Raw genomic sequence first — 18613 nt, forward strand, 5'->3', positions numbered from 1 at the left:
ATATTGTGTCTGACAGAGGTTCCCAGCTCGTTTCTAGGTTTTGGCGGTCCTTTTGTGCTAGAATGGGCATTGATTTGTCTTTTTCTTCAGAATTTCATCCTCAGACAAATGGCCAAACAGAGCCAACCAGTCAGACCTTGGAAACCTATTTGAGATGCTTCGTGTCTGCTGATCAGGATGATTGGGTGACCTTTTTGCCGTTGGCCGAGTTTGCCCTTAATAATCGGGCTAGTTCTGCTACCTTGGTTTCGCCTTTCTTTTGTAACTTTGGTTTTCATCCTCGTTTTTCTTCAGGGCAGCTTGAGCCTTCTGACTGTCCTGGTGTGGATTCTGTGGTGGACAGGTTGCAGCAAATTTGGACTCATGTGGTGGACAATTTGACGTTGTCTCAGGAAAAGGCTCAACGTTTTGCTAACCGTCGTCGGTGTGTTGGTCCCCGGCTTCGTGTGGGGGATTTGGTCTGGTTGTCTTCTCATCATGTTCCTATGAAGGTTTCTTCCCCTAAGTTCAAGCCTCACTTTATTGGGCCTTATAAGATTTCTGAAATTATCAATCCGGTGTCTTTTCGTTTGGCCCTTCCAGCTTCTTTTTCCATTCATAATGTGTTCCATAGATCCTTGTTGCGGAGATATGTGGTACCTATGGTTCCCTCCGTTGATCCTCCTGCTCCGGTGTTGGTTGAGGGGGAATTGGAATATGTGGTGGAGAAGATTTTGGATTCTCGTTTTTCGAGACGGAAGCTTCAGTATCTGGTCAAGTGGAAGGGTTATGGCCAGGAGGATAATTCTTGGGTTGTTGCCTCCGATGTTCATGCTGCCGATTTGGTTTGTGCTTTCCATTTGGCTCGTCCTGATCGGCCTGGGAGCTCTGGTGAGGGTTCGGTGACCCCTCCTCAAGGGGGGGGTACTGTTGTGAATTCCGTTCCTGAGTTCCCTCCTGTGGTTGCTAATGGTATTTTTGTGAGTTCTGCCCTTGGGCTCCCTCTGGTGGTTTCGAGTGGAACTGCTGCTCCTTTAGGTAGCTGTAGCAGCTGCCATCACTGATCGCCTTGCCTGGGTTTGTTATTTAAACCTGCTCTGGGCTTTAGTTCATGTCAGCTGTCAATGTCTTAGGTTGGATTTGGTTCTCTCCTTGGATTTCTCATATGGCCTGTCCTTGTCAGCAAAAGATAAGTTCTGCTAGTTCTTGTTTGTCCATTTGCTTTGGACATTATTGCTTTGCAAATATGTCTCTTTTTGTCCAGCTTGTCACTATGTCATATTCAGGCTAGCTGGAAGCTCTGGGAAGCAGATTTGCCCCTCCACACCGTGAGTCGGTGTGGAGTTCATTTTTGTAAACTCTGCGTGGATTTTTGTAGTTTTTTATACTGACCGTACAGTATCCTTTTCCCTCTGTCTATCAAGTTTAGTATTGGCCTCCTTTGCTGAAAACTGATTTCATTTCTGTGTATGTCATTTCCCTCTCCACTCACAGTCAATATTCGTGGGGGGCTATCTTTCCTTTTGGGGTTTTCTCTGAGGCAAGATAGCTTTCTATTTCCTTCTTTAGGGGTAGTTAATTCTTAGGCTGTGAAGAGGTGTCTAGGGAGAGTCAGGAACATCCCACGGCTATTACTAGTGTTGTTGTTAGGATTAGGGACTGCGGTCAGTAGAGATACCACCTTCTCAGAGCTCATCCCATGTTGCGTTTTAGCCACCAGGTCATATCGGTGTGGCCTCTTAACCACCAGGTCATAACAGCAAATGTCTGTATGGAGCATCTTATGGGGCCATAATCCGCATTTGTGCGGCATTATATGGGGCAAACATCTCTATGGAGCATCTTATGGGGCATATTTTAATATGGAGCATCTTATGGGGCCCATCAAACTTTATGGAGCATTATATGGGGCTCCTGATTCAATATGGATATTCAAAAACACCTAACCTACTGATGTCTCAATTAATTTTACTTTTATTGGTATCTATTTTTATTTTTGACATTTACTGGTAGCTGCTACATTTTCCCGGCTTATACGCGAGTCACTAAGTTTTCCCAGTTTTTTGTGGCAAAATTAGGGGTCTTGGCTTATACTCGGTCGGCTTATACTCGAGTATATAAGGTACATTGTGTGCTCCATTGTGGACAGAGACTGATGTGAATGGTGATAATCTCTGTACAGAGCTGTGCTATATAAACAACCTGGACAGGGATCAGCACAGTGGTCATGGTCAAAGAAAGGGAAGGGCAGGCGATCACAATGTCCTTCTGTCTTGGTTGGCATTTCCGGTGTGAAGGTATATCTCTGGATGTAAGTATCAGAGAAAATCCATGTCCAACATTAAAGGCTCACTTTAATTAAATCTTTTCTTTTTGCATAATCTTTTGTCGTTTGTGATTCCAGAATGCATGAAGGGAATAAAAGAATTTAGGCTACCTTCACACTAGCGTTAACTGCAATACGTCGCAAATGCGTCGTTTTGCCGAAAATACGCATCCAGCAAAAGTTCTTGCTGGATACGTTTTTTCGTCATAGACTAACATTAGCGACGCATTAGCGACGCATTTGCGACGCATTGCCAAATGTCGCGTCCGTTTTGCGACGCTTGGGCGTGTGTTAGCGGACCGTCGGGAGAAAAAAACCTTACATGTAACGTTTTTTGCTCCCGACGGTCCGCTTTTTCCGACCGCGCATGCGCGGCCGGAACTCCGCCCCCACCTCCCCGCACTTCCCCGCACCTCACAATGGGGCAGCGGATGCGTTGGAAAAATACATCCGCTGCCCCCGTTGTGCGGCGGAGACCATGCTAGCGTCGGGAACGTCGGCCCGACGCACAGCGACGGGTCTTTCCCGACGCTAGTGTGAAAGTAGCCTTAGTGAGCAAGTTCAAGTGTGCAATAACCTCTGATTCTGAAACACATGCCTCCCAAGTGACCTAGACATGCATTTCTCCAGCAGCATTTTAAATAAGGTTTCTAATGATGTTGAAACAAGTGTGTCTAAGAGCACCTGTCACGATACTAGTGGATACAACTGGACACCAGTGGCTAGGTCAAAGAGACTGCAGACACAATGGTTTGAACAAGCAAGATTGTATTTGTGATCTGAATGCTATATAGCATGTAAGTCCAGATAAATGTTCAGTCAATCTGATAAACAGTAATAGCAGAGCTGATACTCTGCGACACAGCATGCAAAGTCACTGAGCAATGAGTGCACAAGACACAGTCTCTTGCAGAGCAGAGGAACACACAAGCTGGCTGGAGTTCTTACTTCACCGCAGGTGTGGTCAGGCAGAGATTTCTGATGTCAGGTGTTTAGCAATCACTTGGTCAGCAGGCAGGGATCCAGACGTGCAGGTTGGCAGAGGACTCCGCCGTTAGGAAAGGACCCACAGGGATTGTAAGTCCAGGCTTGGGACTGCAGAGGAACAAGGTCCAAAACATAATACACAAGCAATGAAACAGAGCAGGTGCTGGCTTTATATACAACTTTGGCAGGAAGCAAGATGGCCGATGTGAAACATCAAGATCCATGTTAACTAAGGGCAAGTCTAAGGGCAAGAGAAACAGATTCCAGGACTAGATACTGACATTACTCCCACCGCAAGAACGGCCTCCGGACGACCCAAAACCAGGTTTGCCAGGGTACCTTTGATGGAACTGCTCAATCAGTCGGGAGGCGTTAATATTGTTCACGGGTTCCCAGGAATTCTCCTCTGAAGAATAGCCTTGCCATTTAATCAGATACTGCAATCGATTTCTGTAGATTCTTGAATCCAGAATCCTCTCAACGATGAACTGCTCTTGACCATCCACAAGAACGGGATTGGGCAGAGGAGATGAACGTCTTGGAAAAGGATTTGGTACTACAGCCTTTAGGAGGGAAGTATGAAAGACAGGATGTATCTTCATTGTTCCTGGGAGTTTTAAACGACATGCAACAGCCCCTACCAGACCACTGATCCTATAAGGACCGATGTACTTCTGTCCCAACTTAGGAGAAGGGATCTTCATCTTTAAATTCTTTGTAGATAACCAGACTAAATCTCCTACCTTAAATTTTGGTGTTGGTTTGCGAAATCTGTCAGCTGCATTCTTGTACCTATCTTGTACGGAACCCAAAGTCTCTTTCAGAAGTTCAAGGTTCTGTTGAAGTGAAGAGATCATGTCGGCAACTGCTGGTAAAGATGTATCTACCGGTAATCTGGGAAGAATGCTAGGGTGATAACCCAGGTTAGCGTAGAATGGAGACTGCTTGGTGGAGGCACTCTGAGAGTTGTTGTAAGAAAATTCAGCCAATGGGAGTAGCCTTACCCAATCATCTTGCAAATGGCAAACGTAGCAGCGAAGGTATTGCTCCAGTGTTTGATTGGTACGTTCTGTCTGCCCGTTGGACTGTGGGTGGAAAGCAGAAGATAAGTTAACTTCTATGCCTAGTGCCGAACAAAAGCTTCGCCAGAACTTTGAAGTAAATTGAACTCCATGGTCCGAAACAACTTCATCCGGAACCCCGTGCAGACGAAAGATGTTCTGGATAATTAGATCAGCAGTGTCCTTCGCAGAGGGTAAACCGGAACAAGGGATGAAATGGGCCGCCTTGGTCAGGCGATCGACCACCACCAAAATTGTACTCTTTCCCTCGGAAAGGGGCAGTTCTACAATAAAGTCCATAGAAATGGATCCCCACGGGCGAGACGGCACCGGCAAAGGCTGTAACAGACCAGTAGGGGAGGCACGTGGGACCTTGAATTTGGCACATACCTCGCAAGATGAAACGTACTTCTGAACATCCTTCCGAAAACCTGGTCACCAGAAGAAGCGAGATAAGAATTCTTGAGTCTTCTGAATTCCTCTGTGCCCTGCAACCTTAGAGTCATGAACCATTCTCAACACTCTTAACCTCACAGCTTCAGGAATGTAGAGGCGCCGTTCCCGGGTCCAAACTCCATTCCTAAAAAGAAGGCTTACCTCATCAGATGGCTGAGACAGGAAAAGATCAGAGTTGTAAGCTTCTTTGATGACCTGCAACAAATCTTGGTTATGAATGACACCTACAAAATTGCAATCAGAAAGTATGGTCTTAGGTGGAGCATCTGGAACAGTGTCAGTAGAGTACATCTGGGATAGAGCATCTGCTTTTCCATTGCGAGAACCTGGTCTGTTGTGATTTTGCTTTTTGCTCCCTCTAGTGGTCATTAGTGATTTGACTCTGGCGTCTGTCTTTTCCTATATCCTCACCTGGGCCGTTAGTTCAGGGGCGTTGCTATATAAGCTCCCTGGACCTTCAGTTCTATGCCTGGCATCGTTGAAATCAGAGCTAATCTGCTGTGCTCTTGTCCTCTGATCCTGGTTCCTGTTTTTCAAGCTAAGTCTGCTTCTTTGCTTTTTGCTTTTGTTTTGTTTGGTATTTTTGTCCAGCTTGTTCCTATCTGTATCCTGACCTTTGCTGGAAGCTCTAGGGGGCTGGTGTTCTCCCCCCGGACCGTTAGACGGTTTGGGGGTTCTTGAATCTCCAGCGTGGATTTTTATAGGGTTTTTGTTGACCAGATAAGTTATCTTGCTATATTCTGCTATTAGTAAGCTGGCCTCTCTTTGCTGAACCTGGTTCATTTCTGTGTTTGTCATTTCCTCTTACCTCACCGTTATTATTTGTGGGGGGCTTGTATTTTGCTTTGGGGTCCCTTTCTCTGGAGGCAAGAGAGGTCTTTGTTTTCTTCTCCTAGGGGTAGTTAGATTCTCCGGCTGGCGCGAGTCATCTAGCGATCACCGTAGGCATGATCCCCGGCTACTTCTAGTGTTGGCGTTAGGAGTAGCTATTTGGTCAACCCAGTTACCACAGCCCTATGAGCTGGATTTTTGTATCTTGCAGACTTACACGTTCCTCTGAGACCCTGTCCACTGGGGTCATAACAGTATGCCAGGCCAGTATTAAATGTTTAATGCATTGCAGAAGTGGGATTATAAGAAAGAAAATTTTGAGGTTTTTTTTTTCCCTCTCTCATTTTTTTTTTTCTTTTCCCCTTTACCTCAGAGTGGCTTAAGCTTGCTGCAGACATGAATGTCCAGACCTTGATTACAAGTGTGGACCAGCTTGCCGCTCGTGTGCAGGGTATACAAGATTATGTTACCAGAAATCCTAGGTCTGAACCCAAGATTCCGATTCCTGAACTGTTTTCAGGAGACCGATTTAAGTTTAGGAATTTCAGGAATAATTGTAAATTATTTTTGTCCCTGAAACCTTGTTCGTCTGGAGACTCTGCTCAACAAGTAAAAATTGTTATTTCATTCTTACGGGGTGACCCTCAGGATTGGGCTTTTTCGTTGGCGCCAGGAGATCCGGCATTGGCTGATATTGATGCGTTTTTGTCTGGCGCTCGGTTTACTTTATGAGGAACCCAATCTTGAGATTCAGGCAGAGAAAGCCTTGCTGGCTATGTCTCAGGGCCAGGACGAGGCTGAGGTGTATTGCCAAAAATTTCGGAAATGGTCCGTGCTGACACATTGGAACGAGTGTGCACTGGCCGCTAATTTTAGAAATGGCCTTTCTGAGGCCATTAAGAATGTTATGGTGGGTTTTCCCATTCCCACAGGTCTGAATGATACCATGTCCCTGGCTATTCAAATTGACCGGCGGTTGCGGGAGCGCAAAACCGCAAATTCCCTCATGTTGTTGTCTGAACAGACACCTGATGTGATGCAATGTGATAGAAAAACCGCAAATTCCCTCATGGTGTTGTCTGAACGGACACCTGATTTGATGCAATGTGATAGAATCCTGACTAGAAATGAGAGGAAAATTCATAGACGCCGGAATGGCTTGTGCTACTACTGTGGTGATTCTACACATGTTATCTCAGCATGCTCTAAACGTATATCTAAGGTTGTTAGTCCTGTCACCGTTGGTAATTTGCATCCTAAGTTTATTCTGTCTGTAACTTTGATTTGCTCACTGTCATCTTATCCTGTCATGGCGTTTGTAGATTCAGGTGCTGCCCTGAGTCTTATGGATCTCTCATTTGCTAAGCGCTGTGGTTTTATTCTTGAACCATTAGAAAATCCTATCCCTCTTAGGGGTATTGATGCTACGCCATTGGCAGAAAATAAGCCGCAGTATTGGACACAGGTTACCATGTGCATGACTCCTGAACACCGCGAGGTGATACGTTTTCTCGTTCTACATAAAATGCATGATTTGGTTGTTTTGGGGCTGCCATGGTTACAGACCCATAATCCAGTCCTTGACTGGAAGGCTATGTCAGTGTCTAGTTGGGGCTGTCGTGGTATTCATGAGGATTCCCTGCCTGTGTCTATTGCTTCTTCTATGCCTTCGGAAGTTCCGGAGTACTTGTCTGATTATCAGGATGTCTTTAGCGAGTCCAGGTCCAGTGCATTGCCTCCTCATAGGGAATGTGACTGTGCAATAGATTTGATTCCAGGCAGTAAATTTCCTAAGGGAAGACTGTTTAATCTGTCGATACCTGAACATACCGCTATGCGTTCATATATCAAGGAGTCTCTGGAGAAAGGACACATCCGTCCGTCTTCTTCCCCTCTTGGTGCGGGATTCTTTTTTGTGGCTAAAAAGGACGGATCTTTGAGGCCTTGTATTGACTATCGGCTTTTAAATAAGATCACTGTCAAATTTCAGTATCCTTTGCCGCTGTTGTCTGACTTGTTTGCCCGGATTAAAGGTGCCAAGTGGTTTACCAAGATAGACCTTCGTGGTGCGTACAACCTTGTGCGCATTAAGCAAGGGGATGAATGGAAAACCGCATTCAATACGCCCGAAGGTCATTTTGAGTACTTGGTGATGCCTTTTGGGCTCTCTAATGCCCCTTCAGTTTTTCAGTCCTTTATGCATGACATTTTCCGGAACTATCTGGATAAATTTCTGATCGTTTATCTGGATGATATTCTGGTTTTTTCTGATAATTGGGACTCGCATGTGGAGCAGGTCAGGATGGTCTTTAAAATTTTGCGTGAAAATTCTTTGTTTGTCAAGGGCTCAAAGTGTCTTTTTGGTGTACAGAAGGTTCCCTTTTTGGGGTTCATTTTTTCCCCTTCTGCTGTGGAGATGGACCCAGTCAAGGTCCGAGCTATTCTTGATTGGACTCAGCCCTCGTCAGTTAAGAGTCTTCAGAAGTTCTTGGGTTTCGCTAACTTCTACCGTCGTTTTATCGCTAACTTTTCTAGCATTGTGAAACCTTTGACGGATATGACCAAGAAGGGCTCCGATGTGGTTAATTGGGCTCCTGCTGCCGTGGAGGCTTTCCAGGAGTTGAAACGTCGGTTTACTTCGGCGCCTGTTTTGTGCCAGCCTGATGTCTCGCTTCCCTTTCAAGTTGAGGTGGATGCTTCAGAGATTGGAGCAGGGGCCGTTTTGTCGCAGAGAAGGCCCTGGTTGCTCTGTTATGAGACCTTGCGCCTTTTTCTCTAGGAAGTTTTCGCCTGCGGAGCGAAATTATGATGTGGGCAATCGGGAGTTGTTGGCCATGAAATGGGCATTTGAGGAGTGGCGTCATTGGCTCGAGGGTGCTAAGCATCGTGTGGTGGTCTTGACTGATCACAAAAATCTGATGTATCTCGAGTCTGCTAAACGCCTGAATCCTAGACAGGCCCGCTGGTCATTGTTTTTCTCCCGTTTTGACTTTGTTGTCTCGTATTTACCAGGTTCAAAGAATGTGAAGGCCGATGCTCTTTCCAGGAGCTTTGTGCCTGATGCTCCTGGAGTCGCTGAACCTGTTGGTATTCTTAAGGATGGTATTATCTTGTCAGCTATTTCTCCTGATCTGCGACGTGTGTTGCAGAGATTTCAGGCTGATAGGCCTGATTCTTGTCCATCTGACAGACTGTTTGTGCCTGATAAGTGGACCAGCAGAGTCATTTCCGAGGTTCATTCCTCGGTGTTGGCAGGTCACCCAGGAATTTTTGGCACCAGAGATCTGGTGGCCAGATCCTTTTGGTGGCCTTCCTTGTCTAGGGATGTGCGGTCATTTGTACAGTCCTGTGGGACTTGTGCTCGAGCTAAGCCTTGCTGTTCTCGTGCCAGCGGGTTGCTCTTGCCCTTGCCTGTCCCTAAGAGACCTTGGACACATATCTCCATGGATTTCATTTCTGATCTTCCGGTGTCTCAGGGCATGTCTGTTATCTGGGTGATATGTGATCGCTTCTCCAAGATGGTCCATTTGGTTCCTTTGCCTAAACTGCCTTCCTCTTCCAATCTGGTTCCTGTGTTTTTCCAGAACGTGGTTCGTTTGCACGGCATCCCTGAGAATATTGTGTCAGACAGAGGATCCCAGTTCGTTTCCAGATTCTGGCGATCCTTTTGTAGTAGGATGGGCTTTGACTTGTCGTTTTCGTCTGCTTTCCATCCTCAGACTAATGGACAGACGGAGCGAACTAATCAGACTTTGGAGGCTTATTTGAGGTGTTTTGTCTCTGCTGATCAGGACGATTGGGTGACCTTCTTGCCGTTAGCTGAGTTTGCCCTTAATAATCGGGCTAGTTCCGCCACCTTGGTTTCGCCGTTTTTCTGCAACTCTGGTTTCCACCCTCGTTTTTCTTCGGGTCATGTGGAACCTTCTGACTGCCCTGGGGTGGATTCTGTGGTGGATAGGTTGCAGCGGATCTGGAATCTTGTGGTGGACAACTTGAAGTTGTCACAGGAGAGGGCTCAGCGCTTTGCCAACCGCCGCCGCGGTGTGGGTCCCCGACTACGTGTTGGGGATTTGGTGTGGCTTTCTTCCCGCTTTGTTCCTATGAAGGTTTCCTCTCCCAAATTTAAACCTCGTTTTATTGGTCCTTACAAGATATTGGAAATTCTTAATCCTGTATCCTTTCGCCTGGATCTACCTGTGTCGTTTGCTATCCACAACGTGTTTCATAGGTCCTTGTTGCGGCGGTACGTTGTGCCTGTGGTTCCTTCTGCTGAGCCTCCTGCTCCGGTGTTGGTTGAGGGCGAGTTGGAGTACGTGGTGGAGAAGATCTTGGATTCTCGTCTCTCCAGGCGGAGGCTTCAGTACCTGGTCAAGTGGAAGGGCTATGGTCAGGAAGATAATTCCTGGGTGGTCGCCTCTGATGTTCATGCGGCCGATTTAGTTCGTGCCTTTCATGCCGCTCATCCTGATCGCCCTGGTGGTCGTGGTGAGGGTTCGGTGACCCCTCACTAAGGGGGGGGTACTGTTGTGATTTTGCTTTTTGCTCCCTCTAGTGGTCATTAGTGATTTGACTCTGGAGCGTCTGTCTTTTCCTATATCCTCACCTGGGCCGTTAGTTCAGGGGCGTTGCTATATAAGCTCCCTGGACCTTCAGTTCTATGCCTGGCATCGTTGAAATCAGAGCTAATCTGCTGTGCTCTTGTCCTCTGATCCTGGTTCCTGTTTTTCAAGCTAAGTCTGCTTCTTTGCTTTTTGCTTTTGTTTTGTTTGGTATTTTTGTCCAGCTTGTTCCTATCTGTATCCTGACCTTTGCTGGAAGCTCTAGGGGGCTGGTGTTCTCCCCCCGGACCGTTAGACGGTTCGGGGGTTCTTGAATCTCCAGCGTGGATTTTTATAGGGTTTTTGTTGACCAGATAAGTTATCTTGCTATATTCTGCTATTAGTAAGCTGGCCTCTCTTTGCTGAACCTGGTTCATTTCTGTGTTTGTCATTTCCTCTTACCTCACCGTTATTATTTGTGGGGGGCTTGTATTTTGCTTTGGGGTCCCTTTCTCTGGAGGCAAGAGAGGTCTTTGTTTTCTTCTCCTAGGGGTAGTTAGATTCTCCGGCTGGCGCGAGTCATCTAGCGATCACCGTAGGCATGATCCCCGGCTACTTCTAGTGTTGGCGTTAGGAGTAGCTATTTGGTCAACCCAGTTACCACAGCCCTATGAGCTGGATTTTTGTATCTTGCAGACTTACACGTTCCTCTGAGACCCTGTCCACTGGGGTCATAACACTGGTCTATAAGAGATTGTAAAATTGAATTGGTTAAGGAAAAGACTCCAACGGGCCTGCCGTGGGGTCAGGCATCTTGCTGACCTGATGAACTCAAGGTTGCGGTGGTCCGTGAGGACAATGATCGGTTGTGAAGCTCCTTGCAGAAGATGTCTCCACTCCTTGAAGGCGGCGATGATAGCCAGTAATTCTTTATTTCCTACATCATAGTTCTTTTCGGCAGGAGACAGTCGCTTGGAAAGAAAAGCACAAGGATGAAGTAAATCTTTCTCACCAGTATAGCCCCGACGGCACAGTTTGAGGCATCTACTTCAATAATGAAGGTGAGTTCCGGGTCAGGGTGGATCAGTACTGGTGCTGACGTGAACTTGGTCTTGAGTCGAGAGAATGCTTCTTGGGCTTGAGGGGACCAAATAAATGCTGTCTTCTTCTGTGTCAACCGGGTGATGGGTGAGACGATGTCAGAGAAGTTCTTGATGAAACGTCTGTAGAAGTTAGCAAATCCGATGAAACATTGGACTTCCTTGACGTTCTTGGAGATTGGCCACTCCTGAATTGCCCTGATCTTGCTGTTATCCATACTCAGACCCTGTGGAGAAATTACATAACCTAAGAATTGGATCTCCGACTTGTGAAATTCGCACTTCCCCAGCTTGATGTACAGATGGTGTTCCCTCAAACGCTGCAAGACAGTCTTGACATGTTGCTGATGTTCCTCCATGGAGCTAGAAAAAATCAGAATGTCATCCAAATAGATTACGACAAAAATATCAAGAATGTCTCTAAAAATATCATTTACTAGGTGTTGGAAGGTTGCTGGGGCATTGCAAAGTCCAAATGGCATGACCAAATACTCAAAGTGTCCATATCGAGACCTAAATGCTGTTTTCCATTCGTCTCCAGGTCTTATACGGACTAGATTGTATGCCCCGCGTAGGTCCAATTTTGAAAAGACCTTGGCCTGCCGAACTCTCTCGAGAAGCTCCGGAATTAATGGCAGGGGGTAGCGGTTCTTGATGGTTACCTTGTTAATTTCCCGGTAATCAACACAGGGTCTGAGAGATCCATCCTTCTTTTTAACGAAAAAGATGGGAGCACCGGCTGGAGAGGACGAGGGGCGTATGAACCCCTTAGACAGGTTCTCGTCAATATATTCTTTGAGAGTCTTGAGCTCAGGACCGGACAATGGATAAATATTTCCAAAAGGAATGGTAGCAGCAGGCAGAAGCTCGATTGGACAGTCATAAGAGCGGTGTGGTGGCAATTTGTCTGCATTCTTTTTATCGCACACATCCGAAAATTCTTTATAAACTGTCGGTAACTTTAGGTCTGATGATGGGTCGCCCGGAGATGGATCAATCGAATTCACAGAGGTTACCTCCTTAGCTGGGAAGCGCAATCTCTTTGTCTCCCAGTCAATGATGGGATTTTGAGCCTGCAACCAGGGTAAACCCAAGATAATAGGGAAATGTGGAGAGGAAATCAGAAGGAAGGGCAATTTCTCCTGGTGATCATCTCCCATGAGGACCTTCAGTGATTCAGTCTGCTGGTCTACTGGCCCCGAGGTCAAAGGGGATCCATCCACAGTCTCCATCAGAATTGAAGATACTCTCCTCTGTGATCGGATTCCATATTTCTTAGCAAAAGAAGTGTCCATGAAGTTACCGCTGGCCCCAGAGTCTATCATGGCGGAACTGTTCACCCAACGGGAGTCAATCCAGATCTTGATAGGGAGGTAACAATGTGAGTCTTTTTTTTTATTGACAGGGTGTGAAACTGCAGAAGATAGAACAACAGCATTGATGGGTAGTACCGTTTCGGATGTAACAGAGTTCATATCTGAAAAGTCATAATCCGGAACAGTTGCTGCAATCTCGGGTGGCCCTGATTCGGAAGTCACGGAGTATGATTCAGAGAAGTCGCGTTCTACCATGGCTGCGGTGGTCCTGCGAGAACGACTGGGACAGTTGATAATAAAATGTCCTGACTTCCCGCAGTAAAAACACAAATTCTCCTTGAAACGAAATTCCTTCCGTTCATCACTTACTCGACTTCGTAGGGAATTTACCTGCATCGGCTCGGGTGCGGACTCCTGAGGACTTGAGTCTGGAGTCTCCTTAGGAAGAAAAGGAAGAAGCGATTTATTGCTGCGGTTCATCTCAGTCCACCTTTCTAGTTTTCGTTCAGAGATTCGAGCGTCTAGGCAAATACAGTGATTGATGAAATCTCCTAGAGCAGTGGGAGCCTCCGCACGTGCAAGCTCGTCCTTGATAGAACTGGACAACCCCTTCTTAAATATTGAGTACTTTGCTGCACTATTCCAGGTGGTATCCTGAGCCCACCTTCTAAAGTCCATAGCATACTCAGTCACTGGGCGTTTACCTTGACGCAAATTCAGCAGGGCCATCTCCGCTGTAAGGCAACGGTTCGGATCATCAAACATCTGCCCCATGGCAGCAATAAACATATTAAAGTCATTCAGACATGCATCCTGCGATTCTATCAGAGGGTTTGCCCAGGCAAGAGCCTTGTTAGTCAGCAACATGATAATAGTCAATACTTTGGATCGGTCCGTAGGAAACTGTGTGACATGTGCAGCAAAGTATAAACGACACTGGTTCAGAAACCCACGGTATTTGTCTCGGTCGCCACCAAACCTAAATGACGGTAGTTTGGGGATGGCAGGAACAGAAGCCTGAGATTGTGCCTCCAGAGCCGCAACTCGACCACGCAATTCCTGAAGGGTCTGACTGAGCACTTGTATATCATATTTAGTCTGCCCCTCTAGGCCTTCTATTCTGCTCTTCCATGTCTGCACTTCAGCGTGTACAGTGGCAGTGATATTATTTAGCTTCTTAACACGCACCTCTAAAGTCTCTGACCCAGCGGCATCCATTTTTTTTTAGGCTTGTGTATCCTGTCACGATACTAGTGGATACAACTGGACACCAGTGGCTAGGTCAAAGAGACTGCAGACACAATGGTTTGAACAAGCAAGATTGTATTTGTGATCTGAATGCTATATAGCATGTAAGTCCAGATAAATGTTCAGTCAATCTGATAAACAGTAATAGCAGAGCTGATACTCTGCGACACAGCATGCAAAGTCACTGAGCAATGAGTGCACAAGACACAGTCTCTTGCAGAGCAGAGGAACACATTAGCTGGCTGGAGTTCTTACTTCACCGCAGGTGTGGTCAGGCAGAGATTTCTGATGTCAGGTGTTTAGCAATCACTTGGTCAGCAGGCAGGGATCCAGACGTGCAGGTTGGCAGAGGACTCCGCCGTTAGGAAAGGACCCACAGGGATTGTAAGTCCAGGCTTGGGACTGCAGAGGAACAAGGTCCAAAACATAATACACAAGCAATGAAACAGAGCAGGTGCTGGCTTTATATACAACTTTGGCAGGAAGCAAGATGGCCGACGTGAAACATCAAGATCCATGTTAACTAAGGGCAAGTCTAAGGGCAAGAGAAACAGATTCCAGGACTAGATACTGACAGCACCTGTCAGAGTACATTACATGACTACTGAATAAGCATCCAGTGGAAAATGTAGCAAGTCAACTGCTTCAAACGAGTTCTGTATGTGCTATTTTGTTGCACATTAGCAATAATGAATTTGACCAGTAAAATCTATGCACACGTTGGCACAGTTTTATGATTCATTTATTAATTTACTTAATAAATGTATAGTTAAGCAAATTTCCAAATGGTCTTTGCCTTCACCTTGCTATCCAATTGGCAAAATCTAAGAGAAATCCATAAGAGAACAGCTTTTGGCTCTGACAGCTCATTCTTCTCCCCGTCTTCTCTGTGTTAGAGATCACAGCTGGGAGGTTGTAATGTGCTATCACGATGTGCAGGCCAGACCAATATGTTGTACCTTCAGTTCCAGAAGGTAGTGATCAAGGCCCTAATCTTTGGAGATTAATAAGTAGCGGACCCCAGTACTTCCGAAACTGAAGGTGCTCGGATCAACATTTTCCTGGAAAGGTCCCTCAAAGCATAGAAAAGGAAGGTCGCAAAAGAGGTGCAGAGTTTGTTACAGAAGGGGGATATGCAAGGACACCAGTTATCAATGTGAAAACTGCCCCGACAAACCTGGTCTGTGTATAAAAGAATGCTTCAAACTGTACCATGCATCCATGGACTCCTAAATTAATTTCTAACTTACACAACTCATGTATGTCAACATGACGTACACTACCCAACTCACCTATGCCAAACTAACGAACACTACACAACTCACGTATACCAACCTGATGCACTCTACGCAACTTACGTATGCCACTACATTATAAAATTCACATACCAGGAAAAGGTAGATCATTTCCAAAATAGGGTCACTTGTGGTGCTTTTCCACTGTTTAGGCACATCAGGGGCTCTCCAAACACGACATGACGTCTGCAGACTATTCCATCAAAGTCTGCATTCCAAAGCATCACTCCTTCCCTTTTGAGCCCTGCTGTGAGCCCAAACAGTGGTTTTCCTCCAAATATGGGGTTTCAGCATACTCAGTAGAAATTGCACCACAGATTTTGTGGTCCATATTCTCCTGTTACCCTTGTGAAAATAAAAAAATTGGGGGCTAAAAGATCAATTTTGTGTAAAAAAATATATAATGTTTTTAAAAACTCAACGTTATAATTTTCTGTGAAGCACCTGGAGGTTTAAGGTGCTCTCCACACAAAAATAAATTCCTTAGTGGGGTTTATATTCTAAAATTGGGTCCTTATGGGAGATTTCTACTGTTTAGACACACCAGGGGTGTGCCCGCAGACCATTCCATCAAAGCCTGCATTACAAAACATCACTCCTTCCCTTCCGAACTGTGCCATGTGCTCAAACAGTTATTTTCCTCCACTTATGGGGTATCAGCATACTCAGGAGAAATTGCACAATAGATATTGGGGTCCAGTTTCTCCTGTTACACTTGTGCAAATAAAAAAATTGCGACTAAAAGATCAATATTGAGGAAACATTTTTTTTTATTTCCACAACACAACATTATTATTCACTGTTAAGAACCTGGGGATTCAGGGTTCTCACCACACATTTAGATAACCCAAAATTGGGTTACTTGTGGGGGGTTTATACTGTTTATGCACATCAGGGGCTCTCCAAACGCGACATAGTATTGCCAATTTTGCGTTCAAAAAGTCAAACAGTGCACCTTCCCTTCCGAGCTCTGCCGTGTGCCCAAACAGTGATTTTCCCTCACATATGGGGTATCAGCGTACACAGGAGAAATTGCACAACAAGTTTTGGAGCCCATTTTCTCCTGTTACCCTTCTAAAGAAAAAAATTTGAGGATAAAAGATCCTTTTTGTGAAAAAAATTTGATTTTTAATTTTCACGGCTCTGTGTTACAAATTTCTGTGAAGCACCTGAGGGTTCAAAGTGCTCACCACACATCTATATAAGTTCCTTGGGGGTCTAATTTACAAAATGGGGTCATTGGTGGGGGATTTCCACTGTTTAGACACATTAGGGGCTCTCCAAACCAATATGGCATCGGCTCTTGATTCCAGCCAATTTTGCACTCAAAAAGTCAAGCAGTGCTCCTTCCTTTCTGAGTCCTGCTGTGCTCACAAACAGTGATTTTCCCACCACGTATGGGGTATCAGCATACTGAGGAGAACTTGCACAACAAATTGTGTGGTCCATTGTCTCCTGTCACCTTTGTGAAAATAAAAAAATTGGGTCTAAATTTAAAATTCTGTGAAAAAATGTTAATTGAAAAAAATTTCCACATTGCTTCAGTTCCTGTGAAACACCTGAAGGTATAATAATCTTCTTGAATGTGGTTTTTGAGCACCATGAGGGGTGCAGTTTTTAGAATGGTGTCACTTTTGGGTCTATTGCAACAAGGAAAAAATGATTTCTCTCTAGTGATGACGGGATCAGTTGTACATTTAAAATTACTGCTCTGGCCAGCATACGATATCCATAACGAACAACCGACGCGTTTCAGGAACAAGCCTTAATCATGGTGTTTTACAAAAAGACTAACGGGTTTTGTTATATATCCTGCTGTAACCAGACACAAGTGTGTAGATAGGTATCCACCTGTGATTTTACCCTATTGGGTAGAAACATCGCGGGATACATGAGGTTCATTATAAGACTGGATAAAATCACATACAAAAAAAATGTCAGACATATAAACAAGGAATGAAAAAATAAATTGTACTGCAAAATCAAATCTAGCCTGGTATTCATACCAAAAGATTTTGAGTGTGTGCTAATTCCCTTACTTCTCCTACTTTGGTTTTACCTCATCCTCTACTCGCCGTTGTTTACCTCTGTTGTTAATGTGAGTATTTTTGTATAATTGGTAGTTTCCTTTGTCCTTGTTTGAATTACCTTGTTATTCTTGTTGGTGTATTACAGTACACTACTACTCTCCTCTTTTCTGGGTGAGGAAGTGTACAGACTGAGGGCAGATTCAAGAGCTAAGGCAAGATATGTGGCCCTGGCATCTTCACCATCATAAGTAATCCAAGGAACAGCGTGAGCTAGGGTGCCCTTAGTGTTAGGGACTGGGAATGAGTCCATGGTCCTGGGACACCCAACAACAGAGTCGTGACAAAAATATAACAAAACAAGGGCTACCAGTACAGACAACATTGCTACAAAAAAATGACATAGAAGGGCAGGTAGAATACACAAGCATAAGAAGAAACCCATAACACAACAAGAACCGTTATTAACATGTCCAGTTTGTAATTTATCCAGTTATATTCTTTGTTCAACTCAAACGTCATTATTATCAAATGAAAAAAAAAAAATAATGTATTTGTTGGATATTAACAAACTATCTAGAAACTTAACACTGAAATGTGATTTTTTGAAGAATGATGAGATGCTAGATGGTATATTGAATTCTCATGATGAAAAGCTCATTGATAAAAATTTACTGCAAAATAATGACATTTTCTCGTTCACTGAATTAATGCATTAAACAACACGGAGAGAATTGGCAGCTGAATTGTCTAATGTGGTTGATTCTTTAAATGAACACCTAGTGACACATAATCCATTCTTTTACCCAATTCAATCCAGATCACAAGTAGTGGATCAATTTCAGGAACTCATAGAAAAAGAACTGATAGTATTGGACCAGAATAATAAACTCAATAAAGACAATCTTACCCCCAATGGCATTGGAGGAACTCAATAGCAATGATTTTCTAATTAAATCAGCAGACAAGGGAGGGGGAATTGTGATATTAAATGCATCACTATATCATAGAGAAAACATTAAAATGTGGAATGATGAGAGATCAAACTTAGAAATGATCCTACAATCCAATTTTAATCAAAACTATTCAAACTGTTAGAATAGGGTACACATATAGGAGCCATTGATACTAAACTTTCTAAATATTTGTGTATTGACCATACGATCGAACCTATATATCATGTCCTTCCTAAAATTCACAAACAAATTTTCCCTCCCTGATTTAGGCCAATCATCGCAGGCATAGGTGCATTAGCAGGGCCGTATTTGTGAGGGCACGTGCATAGGGCGGCAGGATGTGGGGGGCGGCACCTGAGCAAGGTTTTTTTATTTTTTTATTGTCTGGGGCAATGCGGTGTCCTCTAGAAAAATGGCCGCTGGAGGTGAGGCTTGTGCAGATTGAGATCTTTTTCATTTTTTTACTATGGGTCTAAGAACTACCAGCCTGTTC

The sequence above is a fragment of the Ranitomeya variabilis genome, chromosome 3 (assembly GCF_051348905.1).
Source record: "Ranitomeya variabilis isolate aRanVar5 chromosome 3, aRanVar5.hap1, whole genome shotgun sequence".
NCBI lineage: Eukaryota > Metazoa > Chordata > Amphibia > Anura > Dendrobatidae > Ranitomeya > Ranitomeya variabilis.